Below are 16,357 nucleotides of genomic sequence, written 5' to 3'. Positions count from 1 at the left end.
TAACTGTTCTTTTTAAAAGAAGATAATTATGGTTTTAGACCATATTGATATTTTAGTTAATAGATTCAAGACCTTCCCTTTTGCATCTGTTTCTCTTCAACCCTGTCCTTTCAGATGTTGCATTTCTCTTGTGTACATAATTAAAAGATGGCCTTAAATGCGTAGGAAATGAGAGGCTATGAAATGGAGGAGGAATGCCTTTAATTTTATGCCTTTGTCCCACGATGGTGTTATGTGAATTAAGAAAAGAGCTTCTTACCAGTGTGAGTATGCGTTTCTGGTGCTGGTGTCTCAGGTGGGCAGATGCTGAGCCGGTGCCGGTGAACCATCCCTCTGACGGCACAGCTGCCAGTCCAAGGGCAGCGGGAGCCAACGCTGGGCTGGGATTTGGTTCTGAGGGCTTGGACCCAGCACCCACTTTGGTGCTCCCGACAAACACTCGTTGGTGATTTACTGTGATCACGCTAAGCCTCTTGCCTTTAGAGAGGAATTAAAATAATTGTGGGACATAATGGAGGAAAAATCCTTTAGTATTTCCTTCTTTATAATTCATATTTCTATAATATCCTTTAATTTCCTCTAAGCTCCTTAAGTGCCTGTGAAACTGAAGAGTTCAGACCCTTTCTACACTGTTTTATTATTGAGGTGTGAAATATGTGGTGCTCCCATTACTGATCCTTATGAGCCCTCGTGGTCCCTTTTCCAGCAGCTGTGCTGGTGGTGGGGCCGGACCGCTCGATGCGGTAAGGATTATTTCTGAAACGAGCTGCGTGTCACTGCTGATTGTGAGAAAGGACATGAGATGATACTTTTATTTACTAGTTTTGTGCGTGAGTTTAGGGTAAGTATTACAAAAAGTACTTGCTGTTCCTTTGCATCACCTATGCATCTGTCACTCTCCACTTGCAAAAAGCGAGCGAGGAAACCACGGCTTTCAGGGTTAGGCCATTTTACTGAGTAAGCACAGAGCTCTGAACCCGGTGGTTTCTGCCATCCTCTGCCTTTCCCTGTGCCATGGCACCGACGGCTGACGAAGTCCCTACGGTGGTGGCACTGGTCCCGAGGAGGGGCTGGCATTGCGCCGGTTCCCGCGCTGCCCGCCTGCAGCGTGCCACGCTGAGCAGCGGTTTGGGAGGGCGCAGGGCTCGTCCCCCGCTGTCGGAGCGGGAGGCGAAGGGACGTTACAGCTGGCAGACCCCCTCGGGAGGCCCCGCTGTGACCAGCCCCTGCTCCCGGCTGTGGGTGTGCGAGGACATCTCCCGCTCCGTCTCCGAGCATCTCGGGTCTTTGTGCAGCTCCCCCCGCCCGCCGGCAGCGTTGCTCTCTGACAGGGCGAGCGTTACCGCTGAGGTGCTCCAATACATATTGCAAACCCCCGTCCAAAAACGGTGCCGGCGTACCCGTGACCGGCGTGGCTTGCCGTAAGCATCAGCTCATAGCGTTTGCTGCCTCAGTTGATGTCAAGGACCAGCTTCAGGTCATTGAAACTGTCACAGACCTGTGTTAATTTGCCCAAAGCTGGTGAAATGCGTGGGATTTACACAGTGTAATTCAGATAGCAGTCTTTTCTGATCGATTCCTGGAAGATTTATCTGTTTCGGTGCCCGTTGGCTGCAGTGCAGACCTCTGAAGTTTGGTGCTGGACAACCACCAAAGCATCGCTCGGGGTGGATCTTCTTTTTTGGTAATACTGGAGGTGGTCGATTCCTCAGCAATATGCAGTAACAGCTACTAAATATCCTCCGTCTTGAAGCTGAAAGATTTATTGCAGTATTTCTTGGTGTTTGTTGCCAGTTTTGAATTTAATAACACCTTAAATATTGTCCAGTTAAAACACTGATTTTAATAATATATAATGCTTTTAAATCTGAGTGGTAGGAAACAGGTTAAATATCTCTCTGTTAACAGATGTGTGGATTATTTGGCAAAAGTGTCTGTCGTGGTCACCTAGTTTGACCTCTTGCATAACAGACACTTTAAAATTAAACCTGAAAATCCTTCCTAAAGCCCTTTTCCTTTTCCTTGTTTAGAAAAAAAAAATCCATTTTGATTTATTCACAATTGTCTCATTTCTTCATAACGTGAAGACGGTTTTGTGCACTAATACAGAATCCTCTACTATCAGTTTAAGTCACCTTCTGAACATTTCAGAATGAAATGAATCGCCGATCTTCTCAAATCTTTTACTGCAAGGTTTCCGGATGCAAATTATTCTTGTAGGTCTGCTCTGTGCTGCTTCTAACGTTTCAGCACAATTTTGATGTACTGATGACAGCACAAGGTTCAGTATTTCACTGCAAATCTCACAGTGGAGGTGGATAAAGTTTTTCAACCCGTATTTTTTCTGCTTTAAAAGAATAAAAAGTTAAAACCAAATTAATGTGTGCTTTGTCAAATTGTCTATCAAGTGTGCTGTTCACAAATCAAGACAATCTCAGAACTTTTCTTCAGATGATGCTTTCTTTTTTCAAACATGTTGTCTTTAGACAATTCCGACGTTTATATTACAGAAAGCATATCCCCTCTTATTTTTACTTTGGTGGCAGTAGTGAATACTTTGTTCCAAGTCAACCTTAAACATTTTTAAAGTTATTTTTCAACTCAGCCAGCTAATTTCATCTTCTGAAAATCAGTTTTTAAGAACTTTATTTTTTATCTTCCTTTCCCTTGATTTGGGAGACTATGGGAAACATTTATGACTAAACCATATATGTTTTTATAAAATGGATATCAGGCAGAGATAAGTTAAAAAATGAGTTACCACAATATTGCAGATTAGGTTTTTGAAGTCTGTCAAACCAACGAGCAATGAAAAATGGAATAAAGGAGTTTCAGATTGCAATTGGGTGGCTATTTGGTATTTGTATTTATTAATGCTGCAAATCAGTACAAATTTGCTGAAGAACCAAATTTACTAGCCTTATGTGTTCATTTGAATATTCACTGCCAATAAATATCTCAATAAGCCACCATTTAGAAAGTAATTTTCATAAAAAATAACGGCCAGATCCTCTGCAGTTATGAACTTTCATGCAGAGCGTGTTTACAGCAGCTGACAGCCCGACCCCCTCTGCTGCAGGCCCTGCAGTTTTTATTAACCTCCCTCTCCCTGTAATTTTCAGTGTTTTGAATTGAAAAGCTCTGTGGCAGGCTGCTGTGGGGAGCTGGTCATGATTTTACTTCTCAGCAGCATCACGGATCTGCACCAGAAAGTGTGCATTCCTCGCTACGCAACCCGCTACTGGAAAGGTCCAAAAAATGGCATTTGTGGAAAAGCCGCTTGCTCCCGCTGGGAGCCTGGTGCTGCCGCCCCTGGGTGCGCAGGGAGCGAGGTGGGCTGCAGCACCCAGGGAGACTGCAAACACAGCTGCCCAGACCCAGAGGGTCAGAAACCCCCGACGAAATGGTCTGAGAAAGAAAACAAACCCAAAATAAACAGATCTCATTTCTGGGACAACTCTCTGCTATGGAAACGAAAAAGTCACTTTGGGGACCTTTGCTTGTCCTGTCATGTCTGCTAAAATAGTTGGATATTTTTGCTTTTTGAAGTGCTTGGACTACAAAAAGCATGCACCAGATTCTCCTTTGTTAGCTTAAAAAATAAGTAAGAACAGAACATTGTCTTTCTTTCTGACTAATTGCGTACTGAATTGCTTTGCAGTTGCACCAGAGAAAGCCCATTCCGTTTGTTTGTTTTTTTGGTTTTTTTTGTTTGTTTGTTTTGTTTTTTTTCCTGAGTGAAAGATCTTTATCTCTAGATGTTCCCAGGAAGGCATTTTCATAACAAGAGTCTATTAAGAGATGCTTACAGACTTCCAGGCCGTCTGAGAGGTTACAGGAAAAAAAAAAAAAAAGCAGCCGAAAATGCTGTGACATCGTACACATTCCAGCTAAAGTGTCCGTTGCTATAGCAAATGAAGGCGCATAGCTAACCTCTAACACAGCCTGCTTTGAAAATCTGTGTGGTTTGTTAAGGCTCTTTTGTTCCGAGGCATTCATTTTCTCCATTTCTGCTGCAGTGCTAAACTGCTCCCAAATTATTGGAATTTATAGTCTAGGAACGGTGGTAGATGTTAGGTGTGATCTATAAAACCTTAAAGCAATGATGAGTAAATCTTCTGTGGCATCCTCACTAGCACATTAGTACATTAATGCAATACTTGTGGAGCAATTTCAATGTTTTATCTTATTTTTCAGATTAAAGATGAATCAAAGCTAGAGGAGAGATAGCATGGCTTATCCAAGCTGGAAGCTTTTCTGGAAATGGAAACATTTCTGGTTTAGGGTAACATCTGTTGAGGTTTCTGCTTTCTCCAAGCTTTTATTGGTTTGAATGCACCTCCAGACTGCCTCTTCCCTTGATGCTGTCAGCACCTTTCTGAAGTGCATGCTTTTTCTGTTAGTCTTTCGTGCAGTTTTGCAGCCCAACCTGCTCTAAGCCCCCAGAAGCAGCACAGAGCCCCTGGGCTGCCAGAAAACGGGAGCTCAGCCTTTCCAAGAGCGCTGCCCTTCCAGGGGACTTGTGGCCGGTACAAAGAAAACAGTCGTAGGTTGCAAATACAAATATAAATACAGGGAAATACGTGGTTTTCAAAAGTAATTGCTATTTACCTTAGCTAGCGCAGGAAATAAATCTGGTCAAAACTTCTGTTGTTTGCTCTGGAAAACAGCACCTTGCATGAACTAAGGACCGGCTAGGCTTAATGGTCACTGGCTGATTTAAAAAAGCAAAAACCAGTAGGCATAGGTAAACCCAGAGCTTGCTCTCTGAAAGATACAGAGAATTCCCAATATGAAACACAGTAAATTACTGTAACCCGAACTGCTATAATTTTGCAGAAAGAAATAGCCTGGTGAATGTCTATAGAAAAGTCTGTTTGGATTCGATTGAGATAACAAACTATAAAATTGATGTTAAATTAAAATGAAGGGAGCTTCCAACACTGCCCGTTAGGAATTGGACTGATGTCAACTTACTGGCCCAGCCTGCCCAAGAGCCTGTACAGTGCCAGGTGTTGCAGGCAAGACATTGCAGGATGCTGCCATTTAAAGTGCAGAAACCCAAATGAAGTTGTGTTTTCTGAGGGAGGACTGTAAACCGCAGGGATCTCTGCCCTGTCCGGAGGCATACGCAAACCCTCAGTGTAACCTGCTGTGGCCACAGCCCCACGCATCCTCAGCAGAGGCAGCGGCTGCCTTTTAGATACGTAATATAACCTTCCGTGCACAATAATGAAATCGCAGATACTGCTATTCTGCTGTCTTCAGGTGTCAGAGTGGTGCTCTGTAACGGTGAGGATTTACTGCCCTCATGTCCTGCAGGGTGGGAAAGGCCATAAAAGCAATGCCACTGAGACTGCAATAAAGTCAGAGTCAATTCTCCTGAGTCGCCTTTGAGGACAGAAACACTTGCTGGGCCCCGGCTGGTCCGTGCTCCGGTTCTTTCCCTGCTCGTGTGGGCTCACCCAGGCGTTCGGGGCGGTGGAGTCCACAGCTCCCGCGCGCGCAGGCAGAAGATGCAATTGCCTGTGCTGCTGTACCAGCCCTGTGGGGGGAACTGCACCTGCAATACCAGCAGCAGCTTTAAAAAATGCAGACAGTTTATGGTTAAATGTACTTTGTTTACTCTCTTGAGTTTACTCTTTGTTTAATCTCTCGGAATGGAAAGGTTGTGCCTTGTTCTAAAACTGGAGTGAACAGAGCGGCAAAGAAATGCACTTGTGCCTCTTGAAAAGCTCCATCCCACCACCCGTGGAAAAAGGCTATTTTTCAGCTCTAAAATAAGTTGTCTGGACCCTAAGGGGACAAACAGCATCACTGAACACCCGTACCGGTGCTGCAGGAATTTTTTGTGGCTGGGGAAAGACCTCGTCTCCCTGTGGTTGGATTTATGCCGGGGCTGTCAGAAAGTCCGGCTTTGGCAAACAGCTATGGAGCTCTTGCACTGAAGCAGCTGAGCTAAGCTTGAAGCCGTATTAAATCTTGACATTTTAAGAGAGTAAAATAAATAAAAAATTACTTGCTGTTTCACTATAGCCTGAGCAGAACCTGCACTGCTCCTAAAGCCCAAGAATAGCAGTCACTGTATACAAAGAAAGCTCTTACGAGTTAGTCATTTGGGAAATAAATCTAAAAGTCAAGCCAACCAGCAAAATATTGAATTTGTTTGAAAAAGAGCATACTGTAGTGGTCTGTTTCTCCACGAGGAGGTTGATTATAACTGACATCATGGGGCCTTACGGCCACAAAAGCTCCGGCTTTCATGGAGTTTGCAATCCTCGTAGCACTGAACTGCGTCGGCCCTTGGGCCCCCACATCCCGTGAGCACCGGGTGAAATCTCTCCTCCTCCACCTTGCAGCTGGGACCTGTTAGCAAGATGCACCTATCGTGGTCTTCTCCTCTTGTCTCGCCTTGTTGTCCTTTACTGCAATATTTCCTTTCCAGCTGTCCTGAAAGAGCGACTCTTACTTGAGTGTGTTTTGGTCCATTAAAGAAATAAAGAACTGCATGAAAAAAGGATTACATGCTATGTAATCCCAACAGAATTAATGTTAAAGTCTGTGTTTATATTAGGTTTTTCTTTCTTTCTCACTTCTTTAGGTTGTGACAGATGTGTGTAACAAAGAAAATGGAGAAACATGTACTGCATCTCTCTGTGTGCATGTATTTTAATAAGGTTTTGAATGCCATTAAGCCCAAACCCCCCAAATCTTGAGCTTCAGTGGAGCCTGTGATCAGCTGTTTTTGAAATTATAAATCCAAAATGTACAGCTGGAGAACAAGCATTTGAAATCTGAAAATATTGTGCCTGTAGGACTAATTATGCTTTTGCAAACTTTATCAAAACATTGCTGTTTATTTAAAGTTAGCAGCACAAGAACGCCATCGAAATGAATGGTGACTATTATGACTCATGCATACAAACATCTATTTTCTGGAGAAAGTGACAATTAAGGGCTTGTAATGGATTTTGGTTGTTCTAATCTCTCTGCCAGGACAATGCAGAATTAGAGACACTGTAAACGTAAAGGATGCTGAAAACCTGTTCCCCGATTTCACAGGACAGCTCTCGGTTTCCTACGAGGTGCACACTGAGGGTTGACTCACCACTCGGAGTTTAATCTTAATTCTGGAAACGGGACGCTGATGATGCAAACTGATCAAAGTGATGGGAATTAAAAGTGCGTATCTCGAAAGTTCCCTCTTCTTCAACCTTTGTAGGGAAAAAACCCAAATCCACATGACACATGTAAGGTTTTTCTCAGGCGTGGTGGAGAAATGCCGGTACCTCTCCCAGCAGATACACACACGATGGCAAAATACTTGGAATTATTCAAAATGCTGAGTCAAGGCTTAACAATGAGAAGAGTTTCATAGTTCAGCACAGCAGTCCCTTGTAAGGATACCTAAATTGGGAGCTAATTTTCTTGCCTGCTAAAGATAAAGATGTAAAAAAGCTTTTTTCTGTCTACTTGTCTGTGGATCTGATCTCAGCAAGTGAAATTAGTCTGCAGTTAGGTATCTAGCTCCTCTGCAGTTAGGTATCTGGCTCCTATTTAAATATGAATAATCTGGAATTTATTGTCTCTCTTGTAATTTACTTCATTTTGGGGGTGTGAGATTTCTCTTCTTGCCTTCTTGATCCCGCCTTGTCATTTTTACCCGGCAGGGTTTTTTTCCATGTGTCCGTGCAATCCTAGGATACATCATCTTGGGATACATCATGCCTAGGTTGTTCCTAGACACCAGGATTATTGCAAAATCGTGTGCAAAACTCCTGGCTGCCTGCACGCTCGGCACTGCCGTGGGGGATCCCCGGCACGGGGACCGTGGCTGCCTGCGCTCCGTGTCCCCCACGGCGGTGGGCACCCACCCCGGCCACGACAGGCTCTTCCCCTCGGCCGGGCAGATGCTCCCAAACTGCTGTTTCACCCCAGATGGAAATCAGGTAGGAAATGCTGGGTCAGCTGCAGCTGCAGGGTCCGGATCAGCGGCAGTTCCCACCGGGCTTATTCGCATGCCAAGGCTGCATTTGCAAATGGTGTCCAGAAAGCTGAGAAAGAGACAACAGGCTTTTATTTGTACGCTCATGAGTGTATCACATTATGATTTGACATTACTCAGATGGAGGTCACAAGCTGTGCCCAGCTGAAGTGAGAAAACTGTTCTGGCAAATGCTTTAAAAAGCTAAAAACTATTAAATTAGACACAGAAAACCCTTGAGAGAGGATGTTAACATCTTTATCATTTCCTCACTTAAATTTTTTGTCGCCTCTTACGCAGACATGGTTACAAATTAAAACTCATATTTTTATAGGCTGGTAGATCCTGTGCTGTGGAGGTTTTCTGACTTAGAAGCACCTTTCGTCATGAACGTTACCGTATCAGATTACTTCAGCTGGTGTTATGTATGAGAACAAAAAGAAACTCCTCTGTAAGAGGAGGGCAGGTATGCCTGGACAGAGATGCTGTGCCGTGAGCAGCGCGGGGTACCCCCGTCCCACCCAGCGGAAGGCTCGGGGTCCGCGCTGCCTGTACGTGCCTGTACCCAGCCGTGCGGCTCTCGCAGGGGACCCGGGAAGGGTGTTCGGCAGGCTGAGTTGATAAAGCTGTGGTCTTCCAATTAATTTATCCCCGTGGCATTGCTCAGTCACAGGCATCTTCTCACAGGAGAAGGCTGTGACAGAACAGGTTAGGCAGATCCTTTCAGAAAAGGTACCATTTATCATTCGGTTGCAGTTTTAGGGGAAAGATGAAGTATCATGCCTTTCTGGGAGATTTCAAAGCACCAGAAAATTTGCATCGGGAAAAGGCCATGAAACAGGCATTTGCTGGAGGGTCGAGGGGGCTGGGTGGTGGTCGTCCATCGTCCTGCGGGGCAGAGCATCGGCAGCCGTGGTTGTTTTCATTTGTGGCTCTTTCGGTGCCCCATGCCCGGAGTTGTCTTCCAAGGAGATGATGCAGAACAAGAGGATTCATGAGGCATAAAATAGAGCAGTTACTAACAGAATAAATGCACTAGAAACACCCCGCTGCAGCCAGTTTGTTTGCCATCTTCCCCGCTCTTTCTTTGAGGGGCAGCAGAAGTGAAATCAGATCTGAAGTGGTTATGCTGTGAGCCAAAGGGAAAATCACAGTAACTCTCCCACAAGGAAATATTGCAACTATAATCGAGGGATAAAAAGAGGTGAGACTGCGGTGTTTTATGTATGAGGATGGTACAGAAGGGAAGAGCTGTCTGCCATTGGCTGAGCGTACCCAGGTTTGCTGAGGGGACTGCAGACACGTATGTGACCCAGGGATGCTGAGCAAGTGCCACATCATGCTGGAAATTATACTGTGTAAAAAAGTCCCTGCTCCTAACTCCAAAGTTAGGAAACAATGTACAGTGTAATCTCTTCTGTCCTGTGGATGGAAATAATTACAAGAATGGCTAACGCAACAGACAAACTTCCATGAGTGGTGAAGAAGAGGGGACAAATAAAAAAAAAAGACAAGAAGTGAAGCCTGAGCGACAAACCAGCCAGTCCTGTGGGGTTACTAGGAGAGGTGGCCTTTCCCACTGCTGCTAAAACGTCTCATGCTGAAAACCTGATGCTATCAGACCATTTTGGACACCCTGGGAAGCACATACTGCAATACATTTGCGAGAGGAAATGCATGCATTAGGGACTGCTATTAGCAAAAAGCTTGATCAAAATACTGATTTCCCTGGAGACAAAGTAGGTGCTCAGGACTTGGAGAGTAAATCCAGGTCTTTGACAGCTGTGCTGTGGATTGCAGTGATTCCCCACAGGATTCATCAGTCTTTGATTTTTCTCTCCTCCATGGCTCTTCCTCCAGCTGCGTGAGTCAGCCATGTTCCTCACAGATGGAGGAAAAATTCCCCAAACCTGGAACTGGTAAATTTGAGTGTTTCCTTCCGAGGAACCAATTTCCTGACAAATACGTTTTACAGGTATGAAAAAGTCACCTGAGACATAAGCCCCAGAAAATGTGAGACTTTCAACTTGCAGAAAGCTTTTGATCATTAGTTCTCACTCTTTTGGAAGTGTTGAAAATATTGCCTCCATTGTCCAAGGGAGTTTTATGTTTCCTTTAATGCTCTAGTATATTGATATTATAAATATTTACAGTATAAAATACACTTATATCATAGCTGTCCCACTTCGCTTTCTCTGGTCAATCCTGTTTAACATCATCCCTGAGAGACTAATGCAATTACCAATGTGCACTTTACTTTGTGGTGAGGTTCAGATTTGGCTTGAAGTTGCCTGTACGTATTTCCCTAGAGGAAAATTCTGTAGAGGTAGGACAGACTGAGCCAGACTGGCTCACCCTCCTGTTTAGCATATGACCCCTCAAAGCAGCAGAGCCATGCCGCGTGTGCACAGAAAGCGTGCCAGGACTAACACGACCAAGAGCTCTGCTTTTAGCTCGTTGTTCGGCTCCTCCGGGGGCTGTGGCTTCTGTGGAGGCCCTCGGTGTCCGGGGAATCCCGTGGCCCACGTTAGGCAGAGGGTCAGAGCAGACGGTCGTCCCACCAGCAGCAGGCAAACCAAACCGTGGGGGTCGGTGGGGACTCAAGCGCGTGTAGTCACATCACTGTCTTGTCCCATCTCAGTGCATGGGAAATCAGGCCTGAGCCACAGAAAAGTACCAACTGTTTCAAAGAGTTTGCAGATGGGAGGGAATGGGACACAGCAACGCTCCGTCTGTTCCTTCACCTGCCTCTGGCTCAGTCGAAGCCAGAGCACATCTCTGCGTTCCCTGCACGAGTTCTTTCTCCTCTGTAAGCAGCTGAAGTGCTACTTAGACAGCTGCAATCTTACTCTTAGTGATGTCAACGTAGAGAGTTATTATAGCCAATTCACCTGGGATCAGTAGATTTGATTTCGTATGCGCATAACTTCGGAATTCAGACAGATGCCTGTTACTGACAACAAGTGCCCTGCATGCCTTGTTTTGTAGGAGAGAAGGGAGAGGAGGAAGAAGAGGTCAGACTGCAGTCTATGAAGCTGATTACATGATACAAGTCTGCCAATACATCCCGTGGACAGACATGGGTCCTGGTATCTTTTTTTTTCTGGACAATTAATTTTGACTACTGAATACACTTAACTTATGCAGGAAGAGTGAACTATTTGTTAGCATTTGATGCAGTTCTTTTAAAGTGCCAAAGTCTGGCATTGCAATTACTACTCTTACACTATGCAGCTGCAGTCATTTACAGTGGAAGTCAGAGACATCTCCAAGTTAAAAGCAGATCTCCTGCGAGGAGGATGTGATGAAGTTTAAGTAGAAAGCTGATCCCCTCTGCAGGAATTCAGAGATGCATCTTGATAGCTTTAAGGCCTTGTAGGATGCGGGTTTTGGCCTTGTGCTTTCAAATTGATATTCTGATGCTGAATCTAGGCCAGCTTCACTTAAAGTTCTTTTTTTTTTATGCTGTCTCACTTGTTTAATTATTGAGCTCAACTCTACAATGGTCTGACTCTTTTTGAAGTACAGCAGCTGGTCGTGGACTCTGCAAGGAGGACTGTATTTGAAAATCAGACTAAGGAAAACGCTGGTGGAAAAAGGATAAAACATCAGTTATTTCCCGTAGACAATAAGAGAACTGCTGTGTATGCAGTGTCGCCCGTGATTGAGTATGCTGCTGCAACGCGCCGTGCGTGAGTTTGTGTTGCACAGTCGGCTGGAGCGATTTGGGAGAGCGGAGTGCTCTGGAGTAATGGGAACATCATTCACCGCTCCAGAAGTCCCGGATACGGAGCAGCCATATGGGAACCTCAATATTTATCCTTCCGGATCTATATCATAGCCTGCGTGGACAGCATACTGTAAACGTAACCTGGGCAGCCAGAGGAGCGATAAATCAGGAGCAAGCCCTGGAAACCGAGGCTGGTATGAGCTTGTGCTGCAGTGAGGGGTTTGTGATGGATATCTGACCTTTCAGAGGTGGGGGAAAGAGAATATATTTCTCTGTTTATAGATACTAGGGTTTATGATTAAAACTGTATAAAAACAATCTCTTTCGTGCATTGTGCTTTGAGGGCTCAGCCTGAGAGTATTATTGAACCAGTTCATAAAAACATGACCCAATTCCTATACAGCGATGGCTTTCAGCAACGGTCCCTGCAAGAGGCAGGGCTCCATCCAAAGTCCACTCAGTTAATGGAAAAACTCCTATTTATTTCAGTAGGCTTTGGGTCAGGTCCTTAGCAAGCAACTTGGGTAGTGAGGTGAGAAATTTGGGATGGCCAGCGTATCAATAACATGAGCATCGAGCTCCACTATTTTCACGTCAGTTCACAGAAAAAAATTCCCATCCAAATGCTAAGCAGCTGATCTTCTGCACATTGCCAAGGCAGATGCAGATACTAAAAGGTATATTTGTAAATGGGTCTTTTTAATGCATATCTCTAGTGTGTTATTTTTGTACATTTATTCTTAATTTGGTCGTGGATTCTGGTTTTAGTTACTGTCCTAAGGTGATGCTCTGACTGTACCAACACCTGTTAGACCCAAATTTTAATGTGATTTAGATGAGAGGAGGGTGGGCACTTTCTACTCCACTGACCCAGTCTCGTGTTTGCTGAGAGAAGCAGTGGAGCAATGCAGATTTTTCCCAGTAACTTTATGAAAGGCCCTTGTTCCAATAGGATCCAAGTTCCTTTTTTCCTTTCAATATTTATTTCTCAAGCTCAGCATCCATGGAGAAAAACACTGGGCGTTGATGACTTTTTACAGCAGCAGTGCCCCTTCCTGATGGACACCACTGATGACCCTCATGTTCCTGGCACAGAAAACCCGTGCCTTGCCGCTGTGCTGCAGCACGCTGGGCTGGGGAGGGTGGGGGCAGAGGCACTGGCTGAAGCCAAGTGCCTTCGTTAAGTCCATCTGCATAAACATCAGCGTGTTTTGAGTGATAGTACTTATTTGAGGAGGAGGCACATGTCTTACTGAGGACATCAATAGCTTCATGCTTCAGATGTTGTTAGTGTGGTTTTCCTATGAAATGTTGATTGGGTAAAATGGGATTTGGGGCAAAATCATCAAAACTTGCATTCAGCATTGCCCTGAAAGAGCAAGGGCGGGGCGGGGGGGATGCTTCTCTCTGCTGCTCTGTTCAGTGCACTGTGAGGGTGCATTTCTGGATTTAGGTAAATAAACAGGCAATTAGGCGGGGATTCATACACCAGCTTTCATACACATACATCCCCTCACAGTCCCTCTGTCCTAAGAAAGAAAGAAATTTCAAGAGGCTAATTCAAATTAGTATCTGAAGGCACATTTTTGTATTTCTTTCTATCCAATACAAGAATGCTCAGGGTGGACAACCCTAACTTCTCTGCCTCTCTGAGCGTGGGGGTGAGGCACATGGTCCCACAAAACTGGGTCTCCCAGCAGGAGCAGCCTTTCTCTGCTGGCCTGGGTGTCCCAGGGCCACCACCATTGCTCTGGGGCATAGGAAGGGCCGAGGGCGCGCTGGGTGCTGCTCTGCAGACCTGTGCTTGGACCCAGCGGTCCCATCGTGCTGCTGCTGTGCAGGTCTCTCCCCTCGCGCAGAAGGGTCAGAAGTCCTACACGTCTTTGGACCTGTGCGGTGGTTCAAACCCCACAACGCTGAAGGCCTTGGTCTTGCAAGCCCTGTGCTTCTGCACGTGTAAAATAATTCCATGCCTCTGCAGCACGTTCTCAGATGTTTGTCAATGCCGATTGCTGGGTTTCGTGATTGCCCGATATACTTTATAGTGGTTCCTACTGCCACATGCCTAGGCAAGCTCACCTGGCTTGTTTCCTGCCAGGTGACAGGGCAAGCAGGGTCATTGGGATAGCTCACAGCCAAAGTCTGTTAGCCCAGGGAAGGCAGGGATCAGGTCCAGATGCCCATCCGACATTACTGTACAACTTGATCGTTGTCTGCCATCATAAATGATTTCTAATTTTTTTTATGGTTTGTCACAAATTTAGTCTTGCAGAAAAGTCTTGCTCTTGTCATTGCCTTGTAACTTACTAAAAAGGGTACAGGACAATGATGTCCCTGATCATATGTGATTGCTGCTGGATAAGTGCTTGGAGAGGCCAGGGAAGTAATGAGAAGAATATAAATCTCAGTCACAGAAAGAGATGTTACTGGACTCCTGTGGCAATTTCCTATGGTAATAAGCATCCAGGAGGATATTAAAAATGTCATTTGTGCTTTAAAAGTAATAATAATTGAAATAGATTCTGGCATCTTTTATAACAACAGAGCCAACAATTATTACTGAGGATATTTTAAAAGAAAAAAACCACATTAAATAATTAGTTAATGAATTGCCGATATGCTGATGCTGCTGAAATTAATCTGAAAAATATGAGATTATCAGCGTGGTTTTGCACAATTATAGTTGGTTGGAGAAAATATTAAGAGGAGGACTGGGATGCGTTCAGCTGGAAAGCAGACTCAGCTGGCACCAAGCTGGTCAGTGGTGCGGGGTCCCGCGGGACCCCGGTGCTCAGGGACCTCGCGGCAGCCTGGGGCACGGTGGGCCCTTCCTCGAAGGCAGAGTGGAAAAGGGACCAGGGTGGTCACCTCCGCTGGCCGGGGGAGCTGCGAGGGCTCCCTGCCCCGGGCACACCGACCCGGGGCTGGTGACACCGTCCGGGGGGGAGAACTGAGATCCACTGTCGTGCCCTGTGCACTTGCCTGGTATCAACTTCTGTGAGCAATGCCCTTTTTATTCAGAGGCGTAAAGTTACTACTCTGCAAGCAAGCTAGGCTATACATTTCTTATCATTCCTGGTTTTACAACTACAGAGGTAGAAATTTAATGTATATTTTGAAAAATTAGCTCCTTGGATCAGGACAGGACAAACGAGTCAGGAGGCTATGTTCAGCCAGAAGCCCCTGATCCAAGCCTGCAGATACTTCCCCATCAGATTATTTCACCTCTTTGGAGACTGTTTATAATGGGACTGAGGCTTTTACTGTGACTGATAACTCAGAAAGAAGTCATTTTTTTCCCCCAAAATAGGCAGGAAAGTCAGCCCATGGCTGTGCAGGACCAGTATGCGGTGCCTGCAGAGTCCTGGCCACGCACGGGGTGAGGACAGCATCGAACAAGCCGTGCTGCTGGGGGGTTGTTCACACGCGGCCAGACCTCTGAGGTGGGCTGCCATGAAGACACAGGTGGCCACAAAGACAACATTTTTGCAACCCCCCCCCCTTCTGTCTAGATCATAATTTTTTAAGCCTTGAGTGTTGTAAACATTACCCATGTGAAGGGGAGAACATATGTGGATATGGTGGATGTTGTCTACCTAGACTTTAGTAAAGCCTTTGACACCATTTCCCATGGCATTCACCTGGATAAACTGGCTGCTCATGGCTTGGACGGGCGTACTCTTCACTGGGTAAAAAGCTGTCTGGGTGGCCGGGGCCAAATTGTTGCGGTGAATGGAGTCAAATCCAGTTGGCAGCTGGTCACAAGTGGTGTTCCCCAGGGCTCCGTATTGGGGCCAGTTCTGTTTAATATCTTTATCCATGATCTGGACGAGGGGATCGAGTGCACCATCAGTAAGTTTGCAGATGACACCAAGTTGGGCGAGAGGGTTGATCTGCTCGAGGGTAGCAAGGCTCTTCAGAGGGATCTGGACAGGCTGGATCGATGAGCCCTGGCCAATTGTATGAGGTTCAACAAGGCCAAGTGCCGGGTCCTGTACTTGGGTCACAGCAACCCCATGCAAGACTACAGGCTTGGGGAAGAGTGGCTGGAAAGCTGCCCAGCAGAGAAAGACCTGGGGTTCTGAAGATGAGCCGGCAGTGTGCCCGGGTGGCCAAGAAGGCCAACGGCATCCTGGCCTCTATCAGAAATAGCGTGGCCGGCGGGACTAGGGCAGGGACCGTCCCCCTGTACTGGGCACTGGTGAGGCCGCGCCTCGAGTCCTGTGTTCAGTTTTGGGCCCCTCACTGCAGGAAAGACATGGAGGTGCTGGAGCGTGTCCAGAGAAGGGCAACGAAGCTGGTGAAGGGTCTGGAGCACAAGTCTTGTGAGGAGCGGCTGAGGGAACGGGCGTTCTTCAGCCTGGAGAAAAGGAGGCTGAGGGGAGACCTTGTCGCTCTCTACAGCTACCTGAAAGGGGGTTGTAGTGAGGTGGGGGTTTGTATCTTCTCCCAAGTAACAGGCAATGGGACGAGAGGAAACGGCCTGAAGTTGTGCCAGGGGAGGCTTAGATTGGATATTAGGAAAAATTTCTTCACTGAAAGGGCTGTCAAGCATTGGAACAGGCTGCCCAGGGAAGGGGTTGAGTCACCATCCCTGGAGGTATTTAAAAGACGTGTAGATGTGGTGCTTAGGACATGGGTTA

This window comes from Harpia harpyja, chromosome 11 (genome assembly GCF_026419915.1).
Source record: "Harpia harpyja isolate bHarHar1 chromosome 11, bHarHar1 primary haplotype, whole genome shotgun sequence".
NCBI lineage: Eukaryota > Metazoa > Chordata > Aves > Accipitriformes > Accipitridae > Harpia > Harpia harpyja.
This window is presented reverse-complemented; position numbering follows the sequence as displayed.